General features: G+C 38.8%; 1 pseudogene; it reads left to right on the plus strand.

Moving 5' to 3' along the window:
* Nucleotides 1–5847: 5847 nt before the first annotated feature.
* The window catches only part of LOC100686482, a 51068-nt pseudogene continuing 42974 nt past the window's right edge, over nt 5848–13941 (plus strand).

Raw genomic sequence — 13941 nt, forward strand, 5'->3', positions numbered from 1 at the left:
TTCATTCTCCTCTAGGATTTTGATGGAATCTTGTCTCACATTTAGATCTTTCATCTTGAGTTTATCTTTTTGTGTGGTATAAGAGAATGGTCTAGTTTCATTCTTCTGCACATGGCTGTCCAATTTTCCCAGCACCATTTATTGAAGAGACTGCCCTTTTTCCAGTGAATAGTCTTTCCTGCTTTGTCAAATATTAGCTGACCATAGAGTTGAGAGCCTATTTCTGGGTTCTGTATTCTGTTCCATCGATCTATGTGTCTGTTTTTGTGCCAGTACCACACTGTCTTAATGATCACAGCTTTGTAGTACAACTTAAAATCTGGCATTGTGATGCCCCAGCTCTCATTTTCTTTTTCAATATTTCCCTGGCTATTCGGGGTCTTTTCTGATTCCACACAAATCTTAAGATGATTTGTTCCAACTCTCTGAAGAAAGTCTATGGCATTTTGATAGGGATTGCATTAAATGTGTAAATTGCCCTGGGTAGCATAGACATTTTCACAGTATTAATTCATCCAATCCATGATGGAATATTTTTCCATCTCTTTGTGTCTTCCTCAATTTCTTTCAGAAGTGTTCTGAAGTTTTTAGGGTATAGATCCTTTACCTCTTTGTTAGATTTTTTCCTAGGTATCTTAGGCTTTTTGTACAATTGTAACTGGGATTGATTCCTTAATTTCTCTTTCTTCAGTTTCATTGTTAGTGTATAGAAATGCCACTGATTTCTGGGCATTGATTTTATATCCTGCCACACTGCCAAATTGCTGTATGAGTTCTAGCAATCTTGGGGTGGAGTCTTTTGGGTTTTCTATGTAGAGTATCATGTCATCTGCAAAGAGGAAGAGTTTGACTTCTTCTTTGCCAATTTGAATGCCTTTTATTTCTTTTTGAGTCTGATTGCTGAGGCTAGGACTTCTAGAACTATGTTGAATAGCAGTGGTTTACCTAAAATTTTAAAACAAATTTTGTTGAATATTTAAGGGAATTGTCTGATAATTGGGTCAAGATATAGATAATGTAGTGTTTTCTAGGCAATGTTTATAATAGCACAAACCTAGAACCAACCTAAATTCCACTAGAAGAGGATTTGTTATTTTAATGTACAGTCATCCAATAGGATACTAAGCTACCGTATATAGAATAAGGTAAATCTTCATGAAGTCATATTGTAAAAATAACCATGATGTGCTAATTGTGCCTACCTTTGTGGGAGGTGGGCAGTAAAGACTAGTATGTAAGATTTGATTCAAACTATGTTTATATGTTTAAATATGCATAAACGTCAGGAAAGTTATACACAAAACTTAATGGCCCCTTGAGATTTTTTATATGTATTTTACACACTTGAATATTCTATGATTTTTTTAAAGTATGTGTAAGTGAAAAAGCAATAAAAATATTTAATTTATTTTAGGTATTTCCATTTATTTTATTTTATTTTATTTTGTTTGTTTTAGGTATTTCCATTTAAAGATAAAGTAAACCCAAACTCTATTCACATCTGAAAAGAAACATTTGGGTAATTAACAAGTTTGGATAAACTTACCTCATGTAGATAAAGTCAAGTCAAATTTATGAGGAATGACACAAGCTTGCATTTGATAAAGTGGTATTAGACAGACTATATTGCAAAATAAACTCCTCACTGGAGCTCCTGGGTGGCTCTATCAATTAAGCAACTCACTCTTGATTTCAGCTCAGGTCATCATCTCAGGTTCCTGAAATTGAGCCCCAAGTCCGGTTTCCCACTAGGTATGTGATTTAGGATTCTCCCTTTCTCTGCCCCCCTCCCTCCGCTTTCTCTCTCTCCCTCTCAAAATAAGCACCTCACAAATTAATATGATTCTTCTAGAGATAAACTTCTCTCAGATTTTTTCAGTGAATTTAGAATGTCTCTAAGGGGAGAGATTCAGTTCGCTAGAATTGTAAAGCTTAAACCAAAGTTTGTCAGAGATGAAATTAAACATGTATTACGTGGAAATACCTAAGCAGAAGAGAGGTTTCTCTATGACTCTAATAAAAAGAACACCATAATAAGCAAAATTAAACATTGATCATCTCTTTAAAAAAAAAAAAAGATAGGCTGCATGGTAAGATGTAGAAAATTTATTAACTTTTTTAAAAGTACAGCAGATTTCATTAAAAGCTACAGCTCTAAGTTCAAGAGCAGAAGATGTCTTTAGCTTTTAAAATGCAATTTGGTTTATTATGAAGGAAATAATTAAAATGTAATTTGAAATCACTAACTTTCATTTTCTTAAAGTCAAACAGAAGCAAGATGGCTTGAGGGAAATAACAGGGCTGAGAGGCAAACATCAGATAAAAAGTTATTCTTAAGGGCTTATGAACTCATAAAAATTAACCTTTCTTGGGAATTAGGATGTAACTCCCATTCCAAAGATGAGCAGTGTTGAATATAAAATGGCAACTAAATACACAGGATAACGTGCTTATTTCAATGTCTATTACTATCAGAAGTAGAGTTGGGGTAGTAAGGTCTCATTTAGTTGCAAGTGACAAATATTCAAATCTAATGTAAGTAAATAAAAAGGAGGAAAGGAGAACTTATCATTTCATATAAGAGGACAGAGCTTGTGGCTTGTACTCAGATGATGTCTTCTAGATTCTTTCCCTTGGCTCTACTTTCCTTCTTACTACCTTCATCCTCAAATGGATTTTCTCCATGGGGAGGAAATCTGACTACCAGCAGCTCCAAGCTACACTGAACCCCTAGATCATGTTCTAACAGAAATGCTTTTGCTCAATAGCTTCAACCACAAATCCCAGAAAGAGCTCATATTGGCCCATCGGAATATCATGTTCTGATTTAATTTAAAATAAGAAATATATATTCAGTCTTCCTACCTTTTTTTTCTGGCACCAAGCCCCTAAAACACTAGAGATTTCCTGAGTGAGGAGAGTGATAAAGGTGTCTTTTGTTATGCTAATAAGTTGACATTTGGAAAGCACCAAAGGTGAGGGTGGTTGCCAAGGGAACCAACCTTGTGTTTAGAGGGTTGGAAGCTACCGACCCCTCCCAACTTTGAGGTGAGTTTAGTCACCAATGACTAATGGTTTATCAATCATGCCTGCTAAATGAAACCTCCATAAAAAATCCAAACGGACTGGGTTTGGAGGGCTTCCAGGTTGGTGAACAGGTTGGGGAGACATGTGTCTGGCGAGAGTGCAGATGCTCTTTCTTTTCCCCATACCTTGCCCTATACATTTCTTCTATCTGACTGTTCTGAGTTATATCTGATGAAGTTTTGGAATATAAGTAAGGTCCGGAGATGTAGACCAAGAAAGAATTCTTGAGATACCTTTGGTGCAAAATGGTAGTTTTATTAAAGCATGGGGACAGGACTCCTGGGCAGTAATAACTGCTGCCCTGGGCTTGTGAGGAGTGGCTGATTATATACCTAGGAGTTGGAAGGGGTTTGGGGATAGTGTACTCTCTAAGGAATTTTGGAAGCAAGGTTTCCAGGACCTTGAGGGGCCTAGCTATTGTTGGGAAAAAGTCACTTATTACTATCTAATAAGACCTGAGTTATGAGATCCTTCAGATGTATATCAGTGAGTCATGTCCTTGAGGGATGATTGCCAACACATATATTGGAGGGTTTAGAGATAAAGGAGATTTCTAAAGGAATTTTTATACATTAAAGTAGGCTCACAGGATCCTGGGGGTCAGGCTAAGTTTGCCTTTTGCCCTTAGCAAAGTATTAACATCAAGGCAGTTGAGTCTGTAGAGGAATGTCCCTCTGCTTGCTTATTTTTTTTTTTTTTTTTTATGATAGTCACACACAGAGAGAGAGAGAGAGGAAGAGACACAGGCAGAGGGAGAAGCAGGCTCCATGCACTGGGAGCCCGATGTGGGATTCGATCCCGGGTCTCCAGGATCACGCCCTGGGCCAAAGGCAGGCGCCAAACCGCTGCGCCACCCAGGGATCCCTAATTTCTTTTTTTATTATTATTATTACTCATGAGAGACACAGAGAGAGAGAGGGAGAGTGAGAGGCAGAGACACAGACAGAGGGAGAAGCAGGCTCCACACAGGCATCCCGATGTAGGACTCAATCCTGGGTCTCCAAGATCACCCTCTGGACTGAAGGTGGCACTAAACCGCTGAGCTACCCGGGCTGCCCCCTCTGCTTGTTTAAAGGACTTGTCAATGTGCTGCCCTGGGTTTGTGATTTGTCCATAGCTATCTCTGTTCCCCATCAATATCCTTGTCTTATAAACCAATAATCTAGTGAGTAAAATGTTCCTTTGAGTTTTGTGAGCCTCCCTAATAACCACCAAGGAAAGGTGGTTAGTACCTCTAGTTTATAGCAGGTTAGTCAGAAGTATAGTGTTGTGATTGGCACCTGAAGTGGATGTGAGGGCAATCTTGTGGGACTGAGCCCCTAACCTGTGGGCTCTGACACCATCCCCAGGAAGACAGCATCAAAATTGAGTGAACTTTAAGACAGCCAGATGAATGGCTTGCTAGGGAGAAAAGCCCACAAGTTGGAACTGGAATCAGAATTACAATTGCTACATGTCCCATCCTGAGTTAGGAAACCTAGGACCACAGGAATGAGCTCCAATCAGGCAGAGAAGGGAGAGGTCCCCAAATGAGAACGTAGTAGCTATTCTAAAAGTAACAGGAGTCCACAACATCTATTAACGTTTCTGTCTTAAGGAATTCTGTGTGCTAGACAGTCTTCTAAGCACCACAGGAAAATAGCAGAGTGTGTTAGACAAGCTTCAAGCATTTGCTCCTTAACTTTAACAAAGATACCTAAGATATGCAGATAATAAATGCTAACGAGATGAGAGTTTGATTGAGGAAGTAAGATTTAACCATACCTTGAGATATGTTTGTGCTTGAGTAAGAAGAGGACAGAATGGCAAGAACCAAGTTTGGGAGGTAGCAAAAAGACTTTCATTAGTTTTGGTCAACAGTTTTGACCCATTGAGCTTGCTCTTGGCTGAGACTGGCCTCTGAGTGCAAATTTCAAAGTCAGCTATACTTTTCAGGACCATTCAGGGACAAACATTTTAATATGAAGAATTGCATGCTGGTGCAAGAATAACATTCTCTTCTGGAGACTACTGACTGTGTTTTCAAGAGGGGGTTTTTGTTTGTTTTGTTTTATGCTTTTTCCCTTAATCCAGTTATTCTACTTTTAGAAATCCATCCAAAAAAGAATCTGAAATGCAGACAGCTGTTTGCACAGTTATTGCAGTATTATTTATATTTTGAAAAATTTTAAAAACCTTAAATGGCCAATAAAGGGGAAATATGTAAATTACATTACATTTCTATAAGTAGAGTACGCAATTATTTAAAAATGCCTTTCACCAAAAAAGAAAAAAAAAACCTTTGAAATAGTAAATTGTTCATGCTCTGTTACCTACAAAAAAATAGTATGCAAATTTTCATGGGCCTTAGTGAAGTTTTATTGAATGAATTATGTTCATAATTAAGTGTGTGTGTGTGTGTGTGTGTGTGTGTGTGTGTGTAAAGAGACCAGGAAAAAGAGACAAAGGGAGACAGGAGGCAGAGAGGAAAGAAGTGAGGGAGAGGAAGAAGGAGGCAATAGGGGAAGAAGAGAAATAACAGTCCTCACACTTACTCATTCTTTCCACAACCATTTATCAAGCATCTATTTGGCAGGCCTAGTGGGCACAGAGGTTGGCGCTAGAGGTCAAAAGACCACCAGCATCATAAGGAAAGGCATAAAGGAAAGAAGTAGTGAGAGAACCAAGGAGCTCGGTCAAGGAGAAGTAGAAGGTGCACAGCGTTTGCAGGAGGGGAAGCTAGGTGAGCCTGGGAGATGGGGAAGCGCCCCTGAAGAAACCATGATTGCGCTGAGAATGAAAGCCCTGGTAGCTGGGGGTGGGAATGATGCCAGGCCAGAGGCAGTAGGACAAAGACTACCAGTTCCTCAGGCAGGAACAAGAGGTGAGTGAGAGCAGAGCACTTGGAAAGCACTGAAACAAGGCTCTTCTGCCTGATGAGTAGGAGTAGGTGGCGAGCCTGTGAGATGAAGTGAGGAATATGGGCAGGGGTCAAAGCACGGGAGCCCCAGGTCACCCACACCCAGACCACCCATCACCCAGTGTGGTGATCACTGTGTTGTAGGATCATTGGTGTATTTCTCTCCTCATTTTCATACTTTTCAGTATATTTCACAACTGTGGTATTGAGTATACATGCTTCTATAATTAGGGGGAAAATAAGCGATTTGGAGAACAGAGCCTGAGGAGACAGGAGTCAGTAGAGAGAGTGCGCTGAGCCACTTTTACTTCTCTGGGCTCTTCATCCATAAAAGGTGGGGACTGGAGGCTGACTTCCAAAAGTCCCTTTGCCTCTGCAACTCTTTTCTCTTGTGGATGTCAGAATGAAGAGTACAGTAAGCCTTCCCGGGGAGCCCATTTCCTGACCTGCCTCTGTCGGCTGTGTCACTTGCCCCCAACCAACCCTGCCCGAACAGCTGGGTATTTCCTTCTCACTGGGTCCACTTCACACCATAGCTTCCTGTGTTTGAGAATGGAGCCTCTTTTGCTATTTAAAAAAAGTAATCAGTCAGGCACACCTGGAGTTGAATGAAAAAAAGAACAAAGGGGGGAAACAACAACAAAGCAATCATTTTTTGAATATTCCTATTTAAAGGACATGCTAGGTACTATGAGTGATAAAGGTTTGGAAAGATGGGCATCCCTGCTTCAAAGAGGTTGACAGTCTAAATAGCAAGACAAGTTAGAGATAGATCAAACCCTGAGTAAACATACCAGATGGGGGAAAGAAGCCATAATTGAGAGAAGCAGAAAACAAGGGGACATCACCAAAGCACCTGGGCTTTAGAATTAGAATTAAGTGGCTAGTCTACTCCCAGCTGTACTAAAATAAGGACAGAATGGCTTTTCTGAGCATTTTTTTGTGTTCATTCTAAGGAGAAGAATGCTTCCTCTCCTGAAGTGAGGCTTACAGTAGATAATCCATACTAAATGCAGTAGCTGTCACCTCCCTTCCCATGGGACCTTGGAGGAACCTGGGAGCTGGATGGAAGTCAAGGAAGTTTTCTTGAGGCTCTTAGGATTGGAAAAGGCTTTTTTTTTGTTTGTTTGTTTTTTGAAGATTTTAGCTGGATCACAAAGAAGATGGGAGATACTATCATCAAGGATGGAGAAAGAAGGTGGGGATGAAAAAGGCAGAGGTAGAAGAGGCAGCAAATATTCAGAGGACCCTGATCAGAACAGACTGTCCACAGTGAAGTTTTAGTTCTTTGCACAATGGGTGAGAAATGAGGCAAAGGTTTTTGCTTCCATGAGAAGTTTGGAACCCAAGCTTCTAGGCAAGATGGCCCAGGAGTGGGAAGGTCTATTCCCTCCCTCTATATTCACCTCATTACTTTTATTGGTCCAGCAGTGATTTTTATAGACCCTCAGAAGAGTCTCCTTTCGTCTCCTTTCCTTTCTGCTTCCAGAGAAATGTGGTTGTGTAGCATGATATCTGATACATGGAAGTAGGCATTCCTCACATGTTTTAGCTGCATTGAAACAAAGCTTGACAGATTTGTTGATTGAAAAAATTGCATTAAAAGGGCAATTAAATTTTTAAAAATTCATTTAGAGAATTAATGAGTACAGTTAAAGTTTTTTTTTTTTAATTTTATTTATTTGAAAGAAAGAGAGCATGGGGAGCAACAGAGGGAGAAGCAGATACCCTGCTGAGCAAGGAGCCTGATGCAGGGCTTGATCCCAGGACCCTGGGATCATGACCTGAGCTAAAGAGAGACACTTAACCAACTCAGCCACTCAAGCACCCCTAAAGTTTTAAAGATCTAATTCCTTTAGAGAATTTAAGGCATTATACCCCTACATCTTGGTGCTTGCTTATTTAATTCTTCACTTTCTAGAAGCATGTTTATATAAGAGAACAGGACTAAAGAACTGTGTTTAGCCTGTTTATTTCATAGTGAGCCTTCCAGAATACTTAAATAATACTTGAGAGAAATGTATTAGATCTGCACACTTTTGGCAGCATTCCCTAGCATTAATTTCTTTTCAGGCAGGCAGCTTCTCCACGTTCAGAAGAGTTGTGACACTACATAGCCTTTTGTGAAATTGTTCCCTTACCATCTTGTTTTAGATTACATCTAGCAACTACAGGACATTATGACGGTTCCCACAAGGTTGCCATGGAATGGCAGTCAATAACTCCCACTGAACATACTAGAAGTGCCACAGTAGTATAATACTCAGAGTCTAAGGTTTGGTTTAGTTTGGTCTGGTTTCAATTCACATATTTTAAAATTACTTTTAAGGAATCAAATACCACATCAACTTAGGGATAGTATGTGGACCAAGCTATGTGTTCAAATGAACTGTCTTCATGGTCTTAACTTTCAGGACTTTTCCAAAATCTCTAGAGCCCGAAATGAATCTCTTTGGTTCTGCTGTGGCCAGAAGAGGACCTAAAGTAGAAATGTCTAGAATCTTTTTCTTCTTTTTCCCCTCATTGCTAGCATGAACATGCTGAACTCTGGGGCCTGGGAGAAGCATACATTAATCTTTTCCTTCTTACTATGCTGGGGCCAGTGATAGGTTGGAGATACTAAAGTAATAAAGAAATCTAAAATCCATAAGATAGCTTACATGTGGTGTGAAGTTCTCTTCAGAGATTTTTAAATGGAAAATATGAAAGGGAGAATAGCAGAGAAGAAGTGAGTTTCTATGGCAGGATTAATTATAAGCCCCCTTCCCCAAAAATCCTTGTTTTCCTTTAAGGAAGACACTCTCCTTGTATTTTTAAAAAGTCCATTACTCAAGGTGACAAAATGAGAGTGGTGGAAAATATACCAGCGGTTGCCAGGAGTGAGGGTCATGGACGGGGTACAGCTATTAAATGGTAGTATTAGAGAGATCCTTTGTGGTGATGGAATAGTTCTGTATCCCAATTTTGGTTATGGTTATCAGAACCTGCATATGTCATAAAATATCCTTGAGGTCTATATCATAAGGGAAAAAGTATCTGTAAAAGCTGACAAAATCTGAAAATGGTCTGTGTTGGAGGTAATAGTATTTTACAAATGTCAGTTTCTTGGTTTTGCAAGATATTATTATTGGGAAACAGAATGAAAGGTACATGGGAACTTCTTATGACTCAAATTATTTCAAAATAAAAATTATTTTTTAGAAGTTCACTATTTTCCTATTATAAACTATAAAGCCTACTTTTTACCCACATTTCTGATGAGGAAATGGAGTCCCATTGCAGATTTGAGCTGTTTGGAATCCCTTAGAGTTCTCAGCCTATGCCTGAATCAAATGAATCTGTCATCTCATTGTTGCATCTTGGGAGACTGACTTCTGACACCAGTAACACTGACTCCGATGATGAAATTTCCTCTACCACCAAGGGGTGGGGATGGAATGATAGATAGGAGGCGGTTGTTCTCATTTGACAAAAGATAAGAACAGTTTTTCATGTACCTTTGCTAGAAGACCCAGAATTGACAACTGTAGCGGCTCTTTTAGGGACTTTCGGTGATTTAGCTCCCAGTTGATAGATGATGCTATGCTCTCTGTAGTTTTTCACCAAACGATGGGCAACACTACTATGCAAGATTTGCCGGAGGCTTTTGTGAGTTTCTTTTATTCTATTTCATTGCACAGCACAATACTTGGCAAGCAGAAGATGTTCATTAAATATTTGAGAGGCATATGTCATGGAAGCCCCATCAGATCAGGGGATTTGTGTTCTATACTCCAGAATCACCAGAATCTAGAAATGGGTCTGGCACAGAGACAGTACTCATAAACATGTTTTATTTTATTTTTTTAAGATTTTATTTATTTATTCATGAGAGACACACAGAGAGAGAGGCAGAGACACAGGCAGAGGGAGAAGCAGGCTCCATGCAGGGAGCCCGACGTGAGACTCGATCCCAGGACTCCAGGATCACGCCCTGGGCAGAAGGCAGGCGCCAAACCGCTGAGCCACCCAGGGATCCCCATAAACATGTTTTATATGAAAGATAGTGTTCTATTCTTTAGACTCTATCAGCCAGACTGCTTTCATTCTACCTTTGGAATGCTTCTGACAGAGACTGGTATATTTTCAGGAACCACAAAAGAAATAAACCACAGGAACCAGCCAACAATCAATGAGTAAGTTATGGCTCTGATTTTTTCACTAAAACTTGAGTCTAATTATTAACTACACTAAGTACAATGTAGAAAAAAGAAAAAAAAAAGGACTTGAAGCGGAATATACACTATGACTGTTCACAAAATCTGAAGGAAAATACAAGGCTGATCCTTCACAGGGGTCATCTCATAGTCAAACCCCCCCTTCTTTGTCTAACTTCACTGTTTCGAGACCTATTCTGTCTGATAGCCCCTTCCATTCACTCCTACCTGCAGATTATCAAAATGGAAACTTCAAAGCCAAATCTCTGTGACTTCATTTTTCATAGGCATTTAGCTCCTCTTTTACCTGACAAATCAACACCATGTTTAGAAACATCATTCCATTTGTCCACCATGCTCATCCAGGTATTGTGCTAAGCAGGAGAGCTGCCCGCCAGTGGGGTGCATTCTGTCTCTTTCCTGGAAGGCAGACAGAAGTATTTTAGGTGTAGAACATCATGGAAAAGAACATGATATGATTCAGAGCAGAAATAAGGAGCTTGGGTTGATTGAGGGGAAGGGTAATCTATGGGAAAAAAATGGCAAAGTGTGTGAGATAGAGTAAGGTTGGAATATACACCAAAAGAAGGCAGAAGCCACCTAGTAATGGACGTGTCATGTGGCAGTGTCTGGTCTGAAGCCTCCCTTCTTTCCAGCTTCCTTGCACATAGCCTCTTGGCTCTGCTCAAGCAACACTGCTTCCTTCACTTCCTTCTACGTGTCAAGCTTTTTCCACTACATTTTTTCTTTGTCTGGTTAGTTCTTTTTGTGTGTATGTGGGGGGGTGGGGGGGGGGGAAGGGGATATAATTCACATACTAGAAAATTCATCTGCTTAAAGTGAACAAGCCAGGGATGTTTAGCATATTTAGAGCTGTACAGCCATCACCACTGTCAGATTTCATTGACAGTGTTTAATCATCCTCAGAAGAAACCCTGTAGCCATGAGTAGCCCTGTCCATCGACCTCCACCAACCCCTGACAGCTACGCATCTACTTTCTGCCTCTGTGGATTTGACTATTATGGACTTTTCACAAAATGTAATCATGTGATATGTGGCCTTTTGTGTCTGGCTTCTTTCAGGCATCTTGTTTTTAAGATTAATCATGTTACAAGATGAATAAGTACTTTATTTCTTTTTATGACAGAATAATAACATCCTATCATGTGGCTATACCACACTTATTCATTCCTCAGCTGATGGACACTTAGGTTATTTCCACTTTTTTGGCTATTAGGAACAATGCTACCATGAATATGCATGTGCAAGTTTTTGTGTGGATGTACGTTTCAAATTCTCTTAGGTATTGCTTAGTTAACTCTTACTTACTCTTCAGACCTGAGCCCAAAGTCTCCTCAACCTCTGAACCAGTGTGTTTCATCCCTCCTTCCAGTTATGTAGTCTTGTGGTATCCTATGCCTTTTCTTTAGTTATCTGTCTGTCATAGCTCTACTTTATGTTATTTACTGGATTTGTGATTGATACCAATTAATATTTGTTGGAAGCATATATTTACAGACTCTTATTCACATAAATTCTTGTTTCTGATGATGGCTCCCAAATATATCAGCAGTTCACTGCAAAATTAACAGCAGTGTAGAAGGGTTACTTGTCTGAGCCCATCTGTAATCTAGAGCTTTCCCCACTTTTCACTGGTGTTATTATTTTTTTAATTTTTCATCATTTGGAGAAAAGCTTACAAATGAGGAAAATTAACCACCTACATAATACTTTTCATACTACTGAATTTATTTGAAAAGAATAGAATTTTTTTTAAGAATAGAAAATTAAATGCTATTATAATGTGTTCTTGACAAAGGCATTTATAATAACAACACATTGTAACTTTCGACATTTACAATTTTCTTGGAATTGGAATAAAACCATCAGAGTAAGTTAATCCCAGTAAAAATAAAACAATTTTTCTATATATTTTATATATCAAGTAAGTTCTTCATAATATAACTGAACAATGAAATTCCCCTAAATGCTTTGAACATAAAATTAGCTTACAGATAAAACCTTTGCCTTTTAATTTGGATCCTATCACAGCCCAACTTACCAATCATGTGAAAAAACTAGTTAAAATTATTTATTTATTTATTTATTTATTTATTAAATAGATTTTATTTATTTATTCATGAGAGACACAGAGAGAGAGAGAGAGAGAGAGAGGCAGAGACACAGGCAGAGGGAGAAGCAGGCTCTGTGCAGGGAGCCTGACGTGGGACTCGATCCCGGGACTCCAGGATAACGTCCTGGGCCGAAGGCAGGCACTAAACCGCTGAGCCACCCAGGGATCCCCAGTTAAAAATTTTTAAACATTAAAAAGTAATCTATGTGCCAAGTATAATTTTATTTAGCCATTTTAGGTATCTGAAGCCAAAGAGCTTCTTAGAATTTTTCTTTTCCTATAAATCATTACAATGTTTGTGTGTATGTGTGTATTAAGTTGTTCTGTATTGTTTTTGGTTTTTTCTTTCCTCTCTTCAGAACCTTGTATCTGTCCTGTTCAGGTAGTGTCACTAAGCCACAAATCCTCACGTTTTTCATGGCTTATTGTGCACGATAGGTGACATTCTCTTTAGAAACATTCCATAGGAATACATGTATTTCACTGAGCCTTGGTTTTGTTTCTGTAGATTTGAAGTTTTTATTTTTAAATGATTCCAAATTCTTAGGTAGTATTGTATTTTTAAGTCAAAAATTTGGTTTTGAAATTTAACATTTCATTGACATCATTTACAAATCTGTTTTTCTAGGGAGGTGTCTATGATTTTGTATGCATTTAACCTATATTTGAAAACCACCTACTTTGTGCCAGATACTTCTCTAGTCAATAAACATATAAGTAGTGAACAATTTAACCTCACCATAAACACTATCAAATTTCTGTTTCTTCAGGGTAGAGTCAGTTGGTTCTCAATTATCCAGTGAGCTACCCAGGTAGTATCATATTGTTTTTAAAGATGTACAAAATAGGACTCTGGGAGGTTAAGGGGCATGTCTACATTCCCTGCCTATGATGAGATAGATCCAGGGACAGGACCCAGATGTTCTGACTTGCAGACCAAAATTTCTAACAAAACCAAGGCCTTTACCTGTACAAATACTGCTTGCTAAGCAAAGCAGGAGTGCAAGAAGATTTAAAGGTAAATATTTCCCTGATGGTGAGAAAGAAACAAAACAAAAATTTCCTCTGTTTTTGAGATTTTTTTAGGATCATTACTTAAATAAAACCAGTGAAAGATGATTTAAAAATTACATTGTTGGGGCACCTAGGCAGCTCAGTCAGTTAAGCATCTGCCTTCAGCTCAGGTTATGATCTTGGGATCCTGGGACTGAGCCCCTCATCTGGACTCCCTGCTCAGCAGAAAACCTGTTTCTCCCTCTCCTGCCTCTGCCTCTCCTTTTCTTCCTCTCAAAAAAAAAAAAAAAGAAAAGAAAAAGAAAAAAAGAGAGAGAAAGAAAGAAATCTTAAAAAAAAAAAAAAAAAAAAAAAAAGCTATGTTGCTCTATTTGTTAAAAAAGTGTCCTTTTCAGAAAATATTTTGTTTAAACCCAGTCCCTGTAGATGGTACTGAATGCATGGATATACACAGAGGGATTTAATCCAGTTCAAACTTTGTGTACATTTATTTATTTTTCCAAGATTTTTAGTCATTCAGACTGGCCTACCTCCCAGTGATTTGAGAAATAGTAATGCTTTGTACCTTTCAGAAAAATTGAGCGCCTCACTTGGCTTGCCCTTTTATTTG

This window comes from Canis lupus, chromosome 20, assembly GCF_011100685.1.
Source record: "Canis lupus familiaris isolate Mischka breed German Shepherd chromosome 20, alternate assembly UU_Cfam_GSD_1.0, whole genome shotgun sequence".
NCBI lineage: Eukaryota > Metazoa > Chordata > Mammalia > Carnivora > Canidae > Canis > Canis lupus.